Here is a 14,206-nt window from a genome sequence, read left to right as displayed (position 1 = left end):
TTAAAAAAAAAAAAAAAAGAAGACAACGACATTTAAATTCTACACAAATTTTTTCAAGACTCCCATATCCCAATTAATCCTGTGGTGTGGATCAAATCCTAAGTTGTTAGCTACAAAGAAGACAATTCATCTTTTATTTATATATTGTCGTCTTCATTTCAATCACAGCATATTCACTAACTTCATCATGGGAATGGTTAATCATGGTAAGAATAACCTACAGAGAAATAGATTATTTTAACAAAATGGTACATTTTGCCCAATTTTATTTTTAGACAAGAAAGATTTAATTAGTTCAGATTTTCCTCTCTTCCATTCCAATTGTTTTTGTGATTGAGACATTCAGTTAAAAATTACTATTGACTCATCAAACATACCCATAGTAGAATGGTTATTGACTTGTCAAACATAGCTAGAGTGCTCCTTTGATTAAATTATGATCTGTTTAACTTATAATTAACTTAGCAGAAAATACACTTTATCAGGAAAGATCCCTCAGGGAATACCCAAACAAGCCTTTATGTAATGGAGATACGGGTTAGGTTGCTTTTATGGTCAGATGTCAGGTTATTGTTCTGAAACGAGTTACAACCGTTACACTCAATTATTCTCACTCATTTAAAGCCCAGTCTATAATGGCATAGAAACTATGGAGAGTGTGGCTGAAACTACACTATCCATAACACAGGCAATGTGGACTGAATGGGCATGGCGAAGTGTTGCCTCCAGAGAATTATGCTCCAATTACAAATACAGTCTCTGGATGGCAGGAACAGGTTATAGCAGTGTTTGTTTTATCACAGCAACAACATCTCTCCACAAGAGCTAGAAGCTTTCCTTCTAGCACAATTATGGCCCTGTTAAAAGAGCTTTAGATAGATGTGAGTAAATGGCTGAAGGTTTTGTCTTGCAGTGGGAGCAAATTTTCCCCTCAGAGTACTGGATCTGTTCCTAATGGTAGAGGTTCTGCAAGATCAAACCTCAGGTGGGAGTTTATGGCTCTCTCACAATTACAAACTTAGTATGATAAATAGATCTGGCTGGACTACTCATTGCATCTTCCACTTTTTCTTCCATATCTGCCATGTAGATGTCTCAGGGCATCTCAGATGGTCTTAGCTGCCTATGTGAGCACCTGGATCCCACATCTTTTTGACATGGCTGGTGGAGTCTACAGGAAGATCCAGCTTATTCTAAAGTAATCATTTAGTGGCTAGTCCCCTGAACTGCTTCTCAGCCTTTATTGGCTACACTAGCTAGATCACCATGGACTGCAGTGGAAGTCTTCATTAACTCCACACTGATTATAATGGGATATTGGGCACCAGGGTACAAGTAAGTAATTATATACCTCAGACTGATTCTTCCTACTGACCACCAAGTAATTCAAGCATGGCATGAGACTAAGAAAGTTCAACAAATTCTTTCAGTGAGTGTTCAGATATAAACACATGTTTCTGTCCCACCAGGCTCAAAAAATTATAATCAGATTCAACTGCCTTTTCTCAATCCTGGGCTGAATTCTGATATGTCTTTCCCCTTATTGGATGATTGAAATTCTAGTAGCAGGGTCCAAATATAGTTATTTGAGCACCTTCTAAGAAGAAATTCGTACTGTCATTGCTTTCTTTTAAATTATTTTCTTATAAATTCACATAGATGTTATAAAATTCAACTTAGAGCCTATGCTTTGGAGTCTGAAGTAAAATTTTAGATGGGTTGCACTGTATGTTACATCAAGTGCATTTGAACAGTCACCTGGGAGTACATGAACCCAATGCAATTGAAAAGCAATAAAAGGAAGGACTATGATGTCTGTTATGGATAAAATCTAATAACACGGGGTCAGTAATACACTAGGGAAAGCAAAATGGCTTCTCCCTGAGGCGAGAATGCAGTGAAATCATCATACCACACAGAATTAGTCTGAAATGCACCAGTTCCAAATAAGCATTATTGTGTCTCAAATTCAATACACAAAGTGTAAGAGCACTTGCTGAAGTTGTAGAGTGAACCATCAAATTCATCGTAGCCTTGCCACTATGAGCTACCAATAACAGACTGGGCCAAACTCTTAACTGACCATATAGCAGTTTTAACCCTCTCCAAGGACTGTAAGTTACTGTGAGACTTGGATACAGGCAGCTCCAGTGCTGCAGATAGGTATGTATAAACTAAGCTAGAAAGCTTCTGGGAGTCAGGTGTCTGTATCATGCCATAGCACAATCTTCACAGCAGGAACTTGGAGGCCAGACTACCACGTCTTGTAAAAAGAATATCTTCTTAAAGCAGACAGAAACTTCTGTCTGATTCAAGTAGATCTGATTCTTGAAAACTGTCATTCTCCAATGGTGCTCACCCATCTTTATGTGCAGAAACATTTATCTGCATAAATCCTAAATTAATATACATTGGCCTAAGTCATTTCTGTGGAGAATTTGGTCTCCAAACTGCAAATTTAGAGCATGGAACAAAGCAGCAAAAGTTATTCCTTATACCCAATAAAAGTTTATGAAAAGTATAGTTTGTAAGTTATATTTGATATGATATAAAGTAGAATTACAAAACAGTTGAGGAAGTAAGGAACCTTTAGAGGTTATCTAGTTTGACCCCTTGATCAAAGCAGGATCATCTAGAGCAGGTTGCCCAGGGCATTGTCCAGCTGGGTTTTGAATATCTCCAAGGATGGAGACTCCACAACCTCTCTGGGCAACCTGTTCCAATATTTGACCTCTCTCACAGTAAAAAGTTTTCTTCTTCTATTTAGATGGAATTTCCTGAGTTTCAATTTGTGCCCACTGTCACTTGTTCTGTCACTAGATGTCACAGAAAAGCATGTGACTGTCTTCTTTACTCGTCCTCCTCCTCCCACATGTCCCCTCCCCCCAATCAGGTATTTATATACATTGATAAAATCATCCTGAGCTTTTGTTCTCCAGGTTAAACAGTCTCATCTCTCTCAGCCCCTCCTCATATGACAGATACTCCAGTCCCTTAATGATGATCCTTCACTGAACCCTTCTAGCAGGCCCATGTCTCTCTTGTTCTTGTCCAGAATAGGACACAGTACTTCAGATATGGCCTCATCAGTGTGGAGCAGAGGGAAAGGATAACCTCTCTCGACTTGCTGGAAAAGTTCTTCCCAATGCAGCCCAGATGGCTGTTGGTTTTATTGGACACAATGGAACATTGTTGTTCACCAGGATTCCTGGGTCATTTTCTGCAAAGCTGCTTTAAAACCCCAGCCTGTCCTGGTACCTGAGATTATTTCTCCCCAGATGCAGGATTTGGCATCTCCCCTTGTTGAACTTCATGAAGGTCCTGTTAGCCCATTTTTTCCAGTCTGTTGAGGCCTCTCTGAGTGGCAGCACAACCATCTGGTCTATCAACCACTCCTCCCAATTTTGTATCTTCTGCAAACTTGCTGAGGGTGCACTCTCTCCCATCATCCAGATCATTAATGAAGATGTTAAACAGTACTGGCCCCAGCACTGAGACATGGGATACACCACCTATTAATGGTCTCTACCTGGACTTCATGTTGCTGATCACAACTCTTTGAACCCAGTAGTTCAGTCAGTTCTCAATCCATCTCACTGTCCACTTATGTATCCCATACTTCTATGCTTGTCTATGAAGATGTTATGGGAGATAGTGTTGAAAACTTTATACTAAAGTTAAGATAAGCAATATCCATTGCTCTCCCCTTATTCACTGAGACAATTATTTCACTAAAGAAGGCTACTGGTTTTGTCAGGCATGATTTCTCCTTCATAAACTTGTGCTGACTACTCTTCATCATGTTCTTGTCTTTCATATGTTTGGAAATGGTTTTCAGGAGTATTTTCACCACCACCTTCTCAGGGACTGAGGTGAGGCTAGATCCTCATTTTTGCCCATAGTTCCCTAGATCCTCATTTTTGCCCGTCTTGCAGACAGGTGGCATTTGTTTTCTTTCAATCCTCAGGAAACTCTCCCAGTTCCCATGACCTTTCAAAGATAATCAGCTGTGGCATCCCAACAGCACTGGCCAGTTCTCTCAGCACTCATGACTGCATACGATAGGTCCCATAGACTTGTTTCTGTCCGGTGTGTGCAGGTATTCCCCACCTAATCCTCCTCCACAGAGGGAAGGTGTGCCTTGCTCCAGACTTCTCCTCTGGTCTCAACAGACTGGTATTCCTGAAGGCTGGTCTTTCTAGTAAAGACTGAGGGGAAGAAAGCATTGAGTACATTGGCCTTTTCCCCGTCCTTTCTCAACAAGGCCTCTGCCTCATGCAGCGACTTACATTTTCTCTAGTATCCATTCCTTACCTTTGGCCGCTGATATACTTGTAGAAGTATTTTTTGTTTTCCATCAAATCCCTCATCAGATTCAGCTCCAGGTGGGTTTTGGCTTTCTTCACTCCATTTCCACATGCTTGGACAGTGTCTGTATTCCTCCTGGTCACCTGTCCCTGATTCTACCTCTTACACACTTCACTTCTGTGTCTCAGTTTAGTCAGGAGCTCCTTGTTCATCCACGTAGGCCTCCTGCCAGCTTTGCTTGATTTTCTGCTCGTCAGGATGGACCATTTTTGAGGATGCAGGAGATGATCCTTGAAAATAAACCAACTGTTTTGGATACTTCTTCTTTCCTTGAATCCCCTTGGATTCTTCCAGACCCTTAAACTGGCCAAAGTCTGCCCTCCTGAAGCCCACGGTTGCAATCCTGCTTTTTGCTTTTTTTTCCTCCTCTCTGAATCCTGAACTCCACCATATCATGGTCATTGCTATCAAAGCTGTCCCCAGCCTTCGCATTCCCAACTGGTTCTTCCTTATTCTTCCAGCAGAGCACTTCCACTCACAGTTTCCTCCATTACCTGTGTAAGAGAGTTACCATCAGTGCCCTCCAGAAACCTCCTGGATTTCTTGTGCCCCTCTAGGAGATATTGGAGTGGTTAAAGTCCCCCATGAGGATTGGGGCCTGCAAACGTGAGGCTTCTTCTAGTTGTCTGAGGAAGGCCTCAATAGGCTTCTCTTCATCTCCTCTTCTCATATTTCTCCTTAAAAGGGAAAAAGACATTCAGGAATGAATTCAATTTATTGAACAGGTTCATCTGTTATTTAGGCTGCTATGGATTAGGAGCCTTACAATAGTTGTCCCTTACAAAAGAAATCTAGCAGTTTAATCACACAGAGCTGTCAGCCGTAATCCTGTTTATTTGTCTCCTGCTGTAACTGTCTCAGTTGGTATGATGTGTAGGGTGAAACACCCAGGAGACCTTTATTGTACTTGAATAGGCTATACAATAAGAACTGGAACAAAATAACACGTCTATAGGTCCTGAGCCATATGGTTCTTGGTATTTCAGGGAAGACATGAAGTATCTTCAGTGTCTTGTGGAGTTAGGGAGATCTGACATCTCTGGGTATCTATCTCAGAATCTTATACTGGCTAATACGCTGAATTAATCAGATGACTGGTACCACAGGTTTATAGGGTAATTTATACCATGGTCAGGTCATACGCCAGTGTCAGTACATTTTGCTTCTGAAGAGGCAGAAATGCAATCATGCACAAGGAGATGCTTAATTGTGAGATTCCTGTTCGTGAGCACAACAGTGAGCTGTGCAGCAGTGTGGGCTCCAAAATCCTACAGTATGATGGGCAGCTTATCAATGCAAAATATCATTATTAATAAATGGCAGAGCTAGTAAGGAATCATCTGCTGTTATATCTGCATTCCCCCTTCTCTGCTATTTCTGATCTATGTCTCTCTTTCTAACGTCTCGCTACAGCATGCAACAGCCAGGTTTGCCAAACTCTTCAACAGCCAACAGATCACATCCTGAACGGATATATCAAGGCTTTTCCATGTGATTCTTTCTTTTCCAGGAAAAATTAAACACCCACTTGGGACTCAGGCAGTGAGGAAAGAGAGTAATGATAAACTGCCTAGGCCTTATCTCAGCCTCGGATGCTGCTACATCCAACACAGGCAGCTGTGGGAAAACAAGCAGTGACTTTAACTGGCTTGATAAAACTTTTTGCAGCATCTAGCTCTGGGTGCATTACACAGCAACTAATGGCTAGATTGTCATCAAAACTGCATTACTGGTGGTGGGAACAGTGCCCTCTTGATCATTAAAACAAGTTTGCCAGAACAGAACTGGTGGTGGGAAGGCATGGGAGTGCTACATATCCCAGAATGATCCATTTGGCTTTTGTGAAGTTACAGACAGCCTGTCCTCCACCACCTCCATAGTGCCTTGAGGATGCACGGCCATCACACAACATGCTGGGAAGATCAGTACTATTAGCCTCCTTTTTCTAAGGCCCCAATCTTAGTTTTTGTACAGAAAATACTGGTCCAAATGAAGCTCTACTCAGCAGCAGATTAAAAAAAAAAAAAAAGGAAGATGCACCTATCAACATTTATCATATATGTCATCAAAAAGATCTTTTTTCTTTTTTAAAAAGGGTCAGTCTTGAAAACAGCTACAAAACTGCCACTGATGGCAGTTTTCAGCATCTGGGTGGGATATTTAAAAAGTTCTGCTGTGTGTTAAGCATACATATACTCAAATAGGGAGGGCCAGATCATACTCTCCTACATAAAGACCGATGGTTTTTGACCTGAATAGTTGCACTGAAATCTGACACTGCTCAGAGAGTCAGGATTTGCTCACTGTAAGTAACATTTATCTGCCCAATAAAAAATATAGAAAAATTATAGCAGTTATAGAAATAGAAAATTGTAGATGGTTTCCTGAACTTCCATCCTGATTTCTTTCTTTCCTCCAGTGACAATTTAATATTTTCAGAAATTCAGTCCAGCTTACTGAAGAATTTTCCATGGTTACTCAGGATTCAGAATCACAGATGGAGATAGTGGTACCTGGTCATTAAGTGTACTTACCATGTCTTATTAGAGACCAGCTCCTAATATTTAGATGTGAGAACATAGCATTCAAGCAAAATACAACTTGAGTAATGACCTAGTTTAGAGAATTTCTGAATAAGCAGCAACTTCTCCCCTGTTACTGATTGCAGAGTAGCAGAGACATATTGAATTGCATACCTATTACTTTTTGGAGGCACATCCCATTACCATTCATAGCAGCAACTGAAACATTATTATTTCTCCCTTCAAAAGAAAGGTCAAGAAAGAAATGAATTGTTTTATGACTACAGAGATGAAGGTTTAAAAAAATATATCTCCCCTCTTCTTCCTAAAGAAAATGTAATGATTCTGGACTTTTTAACACAGAAGCATGTTAGTGCTTACTGTTAATAAAAGGAATTATTTCTTGCAGCACATTAAGGGTGAATTGTCATGGCATTTCACTTGCATGAAGAACTAAGTCTGAGATCTGATTATACGTCCATATCATCAGCACTAGCTTTTATTCATAGCATAGTAAAGTCCAGAAATCTCAGTCATACTGGCTCTCAGTCAGAACCAGGATCTCATTTTGAATTATATAACCTAAAAACATCATGTTTCTCCAGGTCTAACATTTCCTTGTCCCACACAAATAAGGCAATTATCTTGTTTCTGACTAAAGACCTCCCAAAACTTCATGCAGTGATGATGTTACTACAAAGTCCAAATGCTGCTCTTATGCAGCCCACACATACCAACTGCAACACATGCCCATAAATATCAAACCTCCAGGAGAGCCACATCCTGCTCTGGGCAGCCATTTCTTTTAAAATCAATGGGAATTTCTGCCCAAAAGAGAGGTCTCTTCACAAGGTTATTTATTGTACTTAAAAGGTAAAATTTGCCACGTTTAAGAGAGCTAGATCCTCACCTGGTGTATTTCAGCCAGGCTACATAAAAGTCTCTGCCTGTCAAAAATTCCCTTTAAATTCAGACACCAAATACCCTTAATAGAGTATGTAAATTTGTGCAAAGCAGAAATATGTACTGAGCTGGCCACAGTGTGAGACAGGACTCCTGTGCTGGCCACATTCATCACTGTTGACTGCACTTCTTATCACGTCAAAAGAAACTGGGATCTTACAAGTAGGGTTTAGTACAAAAGGATTTTGAACAAGGTCATAGCTTTGGAAATTCAGGGAGACAGATTAAAATGTGCCCACTGCATCTTTGCAGCACAGGTTCACAGGCCTTGCTCACAGCCAAGTTAATTTTAGAGCTTTGCATATGCTCAGCAACCTCCGTGCAGACCCCGCAGACACCAGGAGAAATCCTTTTCTTTTTGTCCTTTCTGTGGCCTGACTATATTGTCTGCATTTTGTCCTCCTCATTGATTCCCACTCACCCTCCAGGCTCCCCAGCTGCTGTCTTTCTTTCATCTCTCTCTCTGCTTGCTTGTCCATCCAGTGGTGTCTCCTTACTAATACTCTCACTCATGCTCCCAGAAAGGAGTAACTTGCTTGTCCTTCCAGAAGGATCAGTTTGACCCAAAAAGTAGCAACCATAAGGCTTCTTTTCTTCCTGTTGCCCGCAGACAAGACTTTTAACAAAGAATTAGACAGTAAAAACATTTATGAAGCTAGTGCTGGACTTGAGCTCCTTCCACCTTCTATTGCTGATCATTTTGCCTGCTTTCCAAAGTAGTGCCTCAGGGCTCAACGAGAAAGGCTCCGTCATGCTGAACATTATTCAGACCCTGGATGGTGGCCAGACCTGGTTCTGAAAGCCTTATCTCAAAAGGCAAGACAAGCAAAGGTTAGAGATAAGGAGTATAAGTAATACTGTGCAGATCTCAGTCCACCTGGTGAAGGGTTTCCAGATTGTAACATTTGTCTGAGTTCTGAACTGCAAAAAAAAAAAGAAAAAAAGAGAGAAGAGAAAACGTTTCTGTTTATATATATGTGTGCGTGTGCGTGTATACATATATAAAAAATTCCAGGACAATATAAGAAATTCCAGGACATGTTTTTGAGTAGCTTAAACTATATTTTCTCAAATACATACTTTTGTAGCTTTTTATGAAGCCATTTCAAAGTAAGAATAAATTGCTAAGTAATTTGGAAATGCTAGAATAGGTTGGCTTCTTATATTTTTGATGTTTTTACTCCTGATTTTTGTGTTTTTTAAACAAAAACCCCTACCTATTTTGGACATCATTTTAATGATGAACAGCTCTTTACACTGGGAACCAGCCTCCCAGCTCTATTTTTTCATTTGATTTGTAACACATGTAATATGTTTTATTTCTTTTCTTTGGGGAAATAGAATTGCAGAGAAGGCTATAACCTAAATAGAAAGTGAATGCAAACTTTGCCATATGTGATGATTTACAGAATCAAAGTACAAAATGAACTAATGCTGCAGGAACATGACTGTATTCAGATCTGTAGCTGAACTCTTAAACTAGAGATTTTAAAGCAATTAACATTGTATCACTGTGGCAATAATATAGCAAAACTCAATGCCAAGACCTAGGGAAGCAGAAGGTGATTGCATTTTAAATCGTACAGCAATCACAAGGCCTATGACTATGTTCAAATAGCCAAATGTCCAGCATTCAGGCACCATGACACCCAAGTGCACTGGCCAGATTTCCCTACAGCAACAGGAAGGACAAGGGACGTTGGCTGCCTAGTCCTCACCATCTTATTCTGCTTAGATTAGCAGTCATGGCTAATGTTTGGCTGAGCCTTTTGTACCCTTCAGCATCTGCCAATGGTTGAGATCTTCATTCTGTCCCACCTCAGTGAAGCACTAAGATTTACTTTCTAAAGTCTCTATCTTGGTACTGTCTGCCCTTTTCTTCTCACCATCACCTTTTAATGGTGGAGGCATCAACAGCACCTCTTCTTTAGACTGCCCTTTCTTTAAGGATATTCCTTGCTTTAGGCTGTCCTTTGTTTCCTAATCTAGGTGCCATCAGCACTGACATTCCTATGGCCCTTCAGCTCCTGAGGCTTCCGCACCCTGTTCCTTTTTCATTCAGAGTAGTTTTAATGCTGCAAATCTCTACAATCCTAATGGATAACAGAGCTAATACTAAGCAAGGTTCTTTAACTAAAAAAAAAAAAAAAAAAAAAAAAAAAAACACACCACACCTCTTGATACTACAGCTGAAAAATCAAAATCAACCTCCAGAAGTTAAGGAGGACGCAATCAGCATTTCTCTACTCCTTTCCTCAGGGCAGCACACACAGACAATAAATATGTTCTGTGAAAACAAGTGTTGCTTTATCACCCACTGCTGAGTTTCATCTATTTGACTATTTGATTTGGCCTTTCAGTCAATTGCTTGTAATTGATTTTTTTTTTCCCTAAACTGGATGGAGTTTCCTGCAATTACTATTCTGCTGAAATTTAAACCTGTGCATATAATCCCAAGGATAACAGAGGGCTTCAGGAAAAGAGGGAGAAATGTGACTGACAGACAAAATTCAGAGTCTCAGCAGCCTTGCTAATGTATGAGATTTAGAAGAGAAATCTGTGCAAAGTGACGGTATAGTGTAACCCCATAAAGACTGCAGATTTAGTCATCTGATCTGCAAACATTCAGCTTCCTGAGAATGCCTGTTTATGCCTAAACACTTGCAGGGTTAGGTGAAAGATTCCTGAACTAGGGTCACAATTTTTAATGGGACAAGAGACTTACAGAAATTGTGATGAAGAATGGGGCTCGCAAAGGAGGTGGGAGTAGAAAGTGGAGGGATGGAACCAAAAACGGAGTCGTGAGCAAAAATTCAGGAGACTGTTACTTGAGGTAGTCTGCTTCCTTGGTGAAGCAGAGGCCTCCCAGAGGTCACAGCATGTCTGCTTATGGGAAGATTTATCTTACGAGTTACTCAGTTTCCTTCATGTGTCAATGCAAATGAGAGGAAACATCCTAGGGAATCTCCTGTGCACTCCAGATCCAAAAATCCTACTTATTCTGGCTAAGAACCTAAACAAAACAATAGAAGAGTCTGTCATTTTATATTCTGTTACTGACACAAGTGTTGAATAAGTAAATAGAGTAACACAACATATAATTAAACAAGGTTTTAAAAAATCCATGTTGTATGTATTATCTTCATTAAATAGAATCCTAAGGATTCTGTAGAATTAGCTAAGATCACTGGAAAATTTTGTCTTCTTACATGTAGAGCACCATAACTGGAATTACTGGACATGCAAGAATGCACAACATTTCAAGAACTGCTGAAATTATCCTTGTAGGGCAAGGATATCACTTTTAATAACTTGATGCTTTTGATAGTGCTTAAATTTGTAACTTGTACTGCTGAAGTGGTATCCGCTCTTCTACACTACGCTTAAAAACATTCTCTGAGTATTTAATGTGGTAACTCAGAGGTCCCGGGGATCACTTGAAATATAAACACGAATATTATGTCTTGAAGTGGAAATAGCAAAGGCTGGCGAAGAAAGAGCTAACCTATCGTACTAATAAAATGTTACCATGAGACAGAGAGATTATTTTAGCATTTGCATCTCATATTAAACGGCATCTGCAGGAACAAATCAGTTGATCCCAATGAAGTGATTAGGAAAAATGGGCAGAAGTCTGTGTCTTTCCTATTAAAGATATAAAACATTTTTGCATATACACATGCCTATATTCTCATAGCCCATACAGAAAGACTTCAACTTCCCCTCCTCCTGCCCCCAACAGTCACTCAGAGAGAAGCAATAAAAATTATATTTCTATTAATATATTGCACCTGACCATCTGGGGATGAAATCCTTCAATCTGATTTTTCAGGTCACTAATAATAAAAAAAAATCATAGCAACTGTCAATTTTTTTTAAGATTACAAACACACTGCCTCAGCCTACTATCACTTCTAGAAACCATAGCAACCAGAAAAACCTAAGCTTGCTTGAATTGAACTCACTGACTCTTCTGATAACACATTTTTTCCTGGGTCAGAGCTGAAGAGTGTGTGAGCCTTTTTACTTAAAATGTATTATTCAGAACAGGTAGTCAAGTACCTCTTATTATTTCATATTATAGTAGAAGCTCCCACCTTTTATTTAGTTATCACACTGCCCATGTAATTCAGGATATGAAAGTTTTTTTTTTGTTTTTTTTTTTTTTTTTTTTTTTTAATACACTTAGGCTCTCCCACTAGCCATTGGCTCAGATTGAGAACAACATTTTTAAAAGCAGCTAAACATACATCTTACACGTATGTTTCTCTGTGGGACAAATCAGAGTTAGCTGTGAATCGGTTTGGGTACAAAAGGGTATTAGGACAGCTTTCTGACCTAGCTAAAACCTTTACTTAACAGTTGAAGTGCTATTTACTCTACACTGAAGTGGTATAAATGAGGGCTTTAGTAAGGCTGTGCGCTGACATATTCAAGAGAGGCTGGCACCTCTGAGGTATTCAGATCACTTAAGATCTGACCAGTGGTGGATCTAACTCTCGCTTTAATACACAAATAATCAAAGACAACTACTCACCTAAGTTAAATGCAGATTTCTGGAGCAAACCCTTGTCAAATCACCTTGTATTTCAAGCAAGGAGGAATCATAATCATCTGGCCTGGTTTCCTTCATAAACCAATCATAAGATTTGCCTGAGTAATTCTTGTTTCTAGAGAATTCCCAACTCCCAGCGATGGACACAACTCCAGTGATGGAGAATTCACGACAGTCCTCAGTAGCTTAGTAGCCCTTAGTAGCTTAGTAGCTGTTACACAGCTACAGCTCATTTATCCTCTATATGTACTCAGCTTCAAAATACTGAATTTTTAATATCTGCTTGCTGGGCTGACGATCAGCTGTTTCTCCAGTAAGTGTTTATCAACTGTGACATTACCCATTAACCTTCCTTGGATAAACTTAATAGAATGGACTCCTACTTGCTCACCGCAAGACATTATTTGCCAAACCTGTACTCCTGGATGTTTGCTTGTTCCTCATTTTAAGCTACTCCAGGCAACACATCACTTACAGGTAGAAACTGCCTAGACAAACTATAGCCTCTCACGAAAGATGAATTAAAGTTGCAGAGACCCACATCTCTCCACTTTGTCTATTTTGTGAGCAGTAGTTTACACGCAGAATCTTCCCTACTCACTACAGCCATGTTTTTGGCCTCTTTTTTGGCCTCAGGGAAGGAAATGCTCTATGTAGTCTTCAGTCTGTGGCTGCAGAATGTACTTTTTCTATACTTAGTCTCCAATCCCAAACAAAAGTTTAGAAGCCAATAAGCCACATTAATAGCTTCGAGAGGCTGACTGCTTTATAGTTCTTTGTGTAACTTGAAAATGCAGCACAGACACTCGCACACTGCAGGCACCCAGGCAAACAAATAGGTCTGATTATAATTAGGAGTTGTTATGGACTGTGACGATGGCAGACTATTCCGAGAACTCTCCCATCCTTACCTTAGCACCAGTACAGCTGCCACGCAAAAGCAATGACAGGAATATAGACAAACACAGGAATTTCTAAAAATAATATACAACCTTATTTAAAACCCATGCCACTAACACAATACAAGGCATAACAAACAGTTAACCTTTTTGTATTAGCAGAGCCTTGAGTGTCAGCAATAGCTCGGTGATAATAAATCAATTAAGATCCCATTTTCTAGTGGTTGAAGGATTGTAAAAATAGTAAGAATGACTGAACTTACATTCTTGCTCCCAAGCTAGTTTACAGAAGATACCAGAAATACTAAAGAAATTAAGAACCTAGTGCATTCACTGAAAGTCATAACTACATGAGAAAATCTGTTCATTGAGAGTTGATACCTAGGATATTCAAAGTACATGGCACTGGAAAGACAAGCCTGCAGAACACCATAGGCAGAAGATCAGCTTTGCACTTAGTGAGTTTATACTGGTGTCAATATGGCTACTTGATAAGCTCAGGAAGTGTGGGTTAGATGAGTGGACAGTGAGGTGGATTGAGAACTGGCTGAAAGGCAGAGCTCAGAGGGTCATCATCAGTGGCATGGAGTCTAGTTGGAGGCCTGTGGCTAGTGGTGTCCCCCAGGCACAGTCCTGGGTCCCATCCTTTTCAACTTCTTCATCAATGACCTGGATGAGGGGACAGAGTGCCTCCTCTGCAAGTTTGCTGATGACACCAAGCTGGGAGGAGTGGCTGACACACCTGAGGGCTGTGCTGCCATTCAGAGAGACCTGGACAGGCTGGAGAGCTGGGCAGAGAGGAACTTCATGAGGTTCAACAAGGGCAAGCTTAGGGTCCTGCACCTAGGGAGAAATAACCCTAAGCAGCAGTACAAGCTGGAGGCTGACCTTGTGGAGAG

Source organism: Rhea pennata, chromosome 1, assembly GCF_028389875.1.
Source record: "Rhea pennata isolate bPtePen1 chromosome 1, bPtePen1.pri, whole genome shotgun sequence".
NCBI lineage: Eukaryota > Metazoa > Chordata > Aves > Rheiformes > Rheidae > Rhea > Rhea pennata.
The sequence above is the reverse complement of the archived record's forward strand: the minus strand, read 5'-3'. Positions refer to the sequence as shown.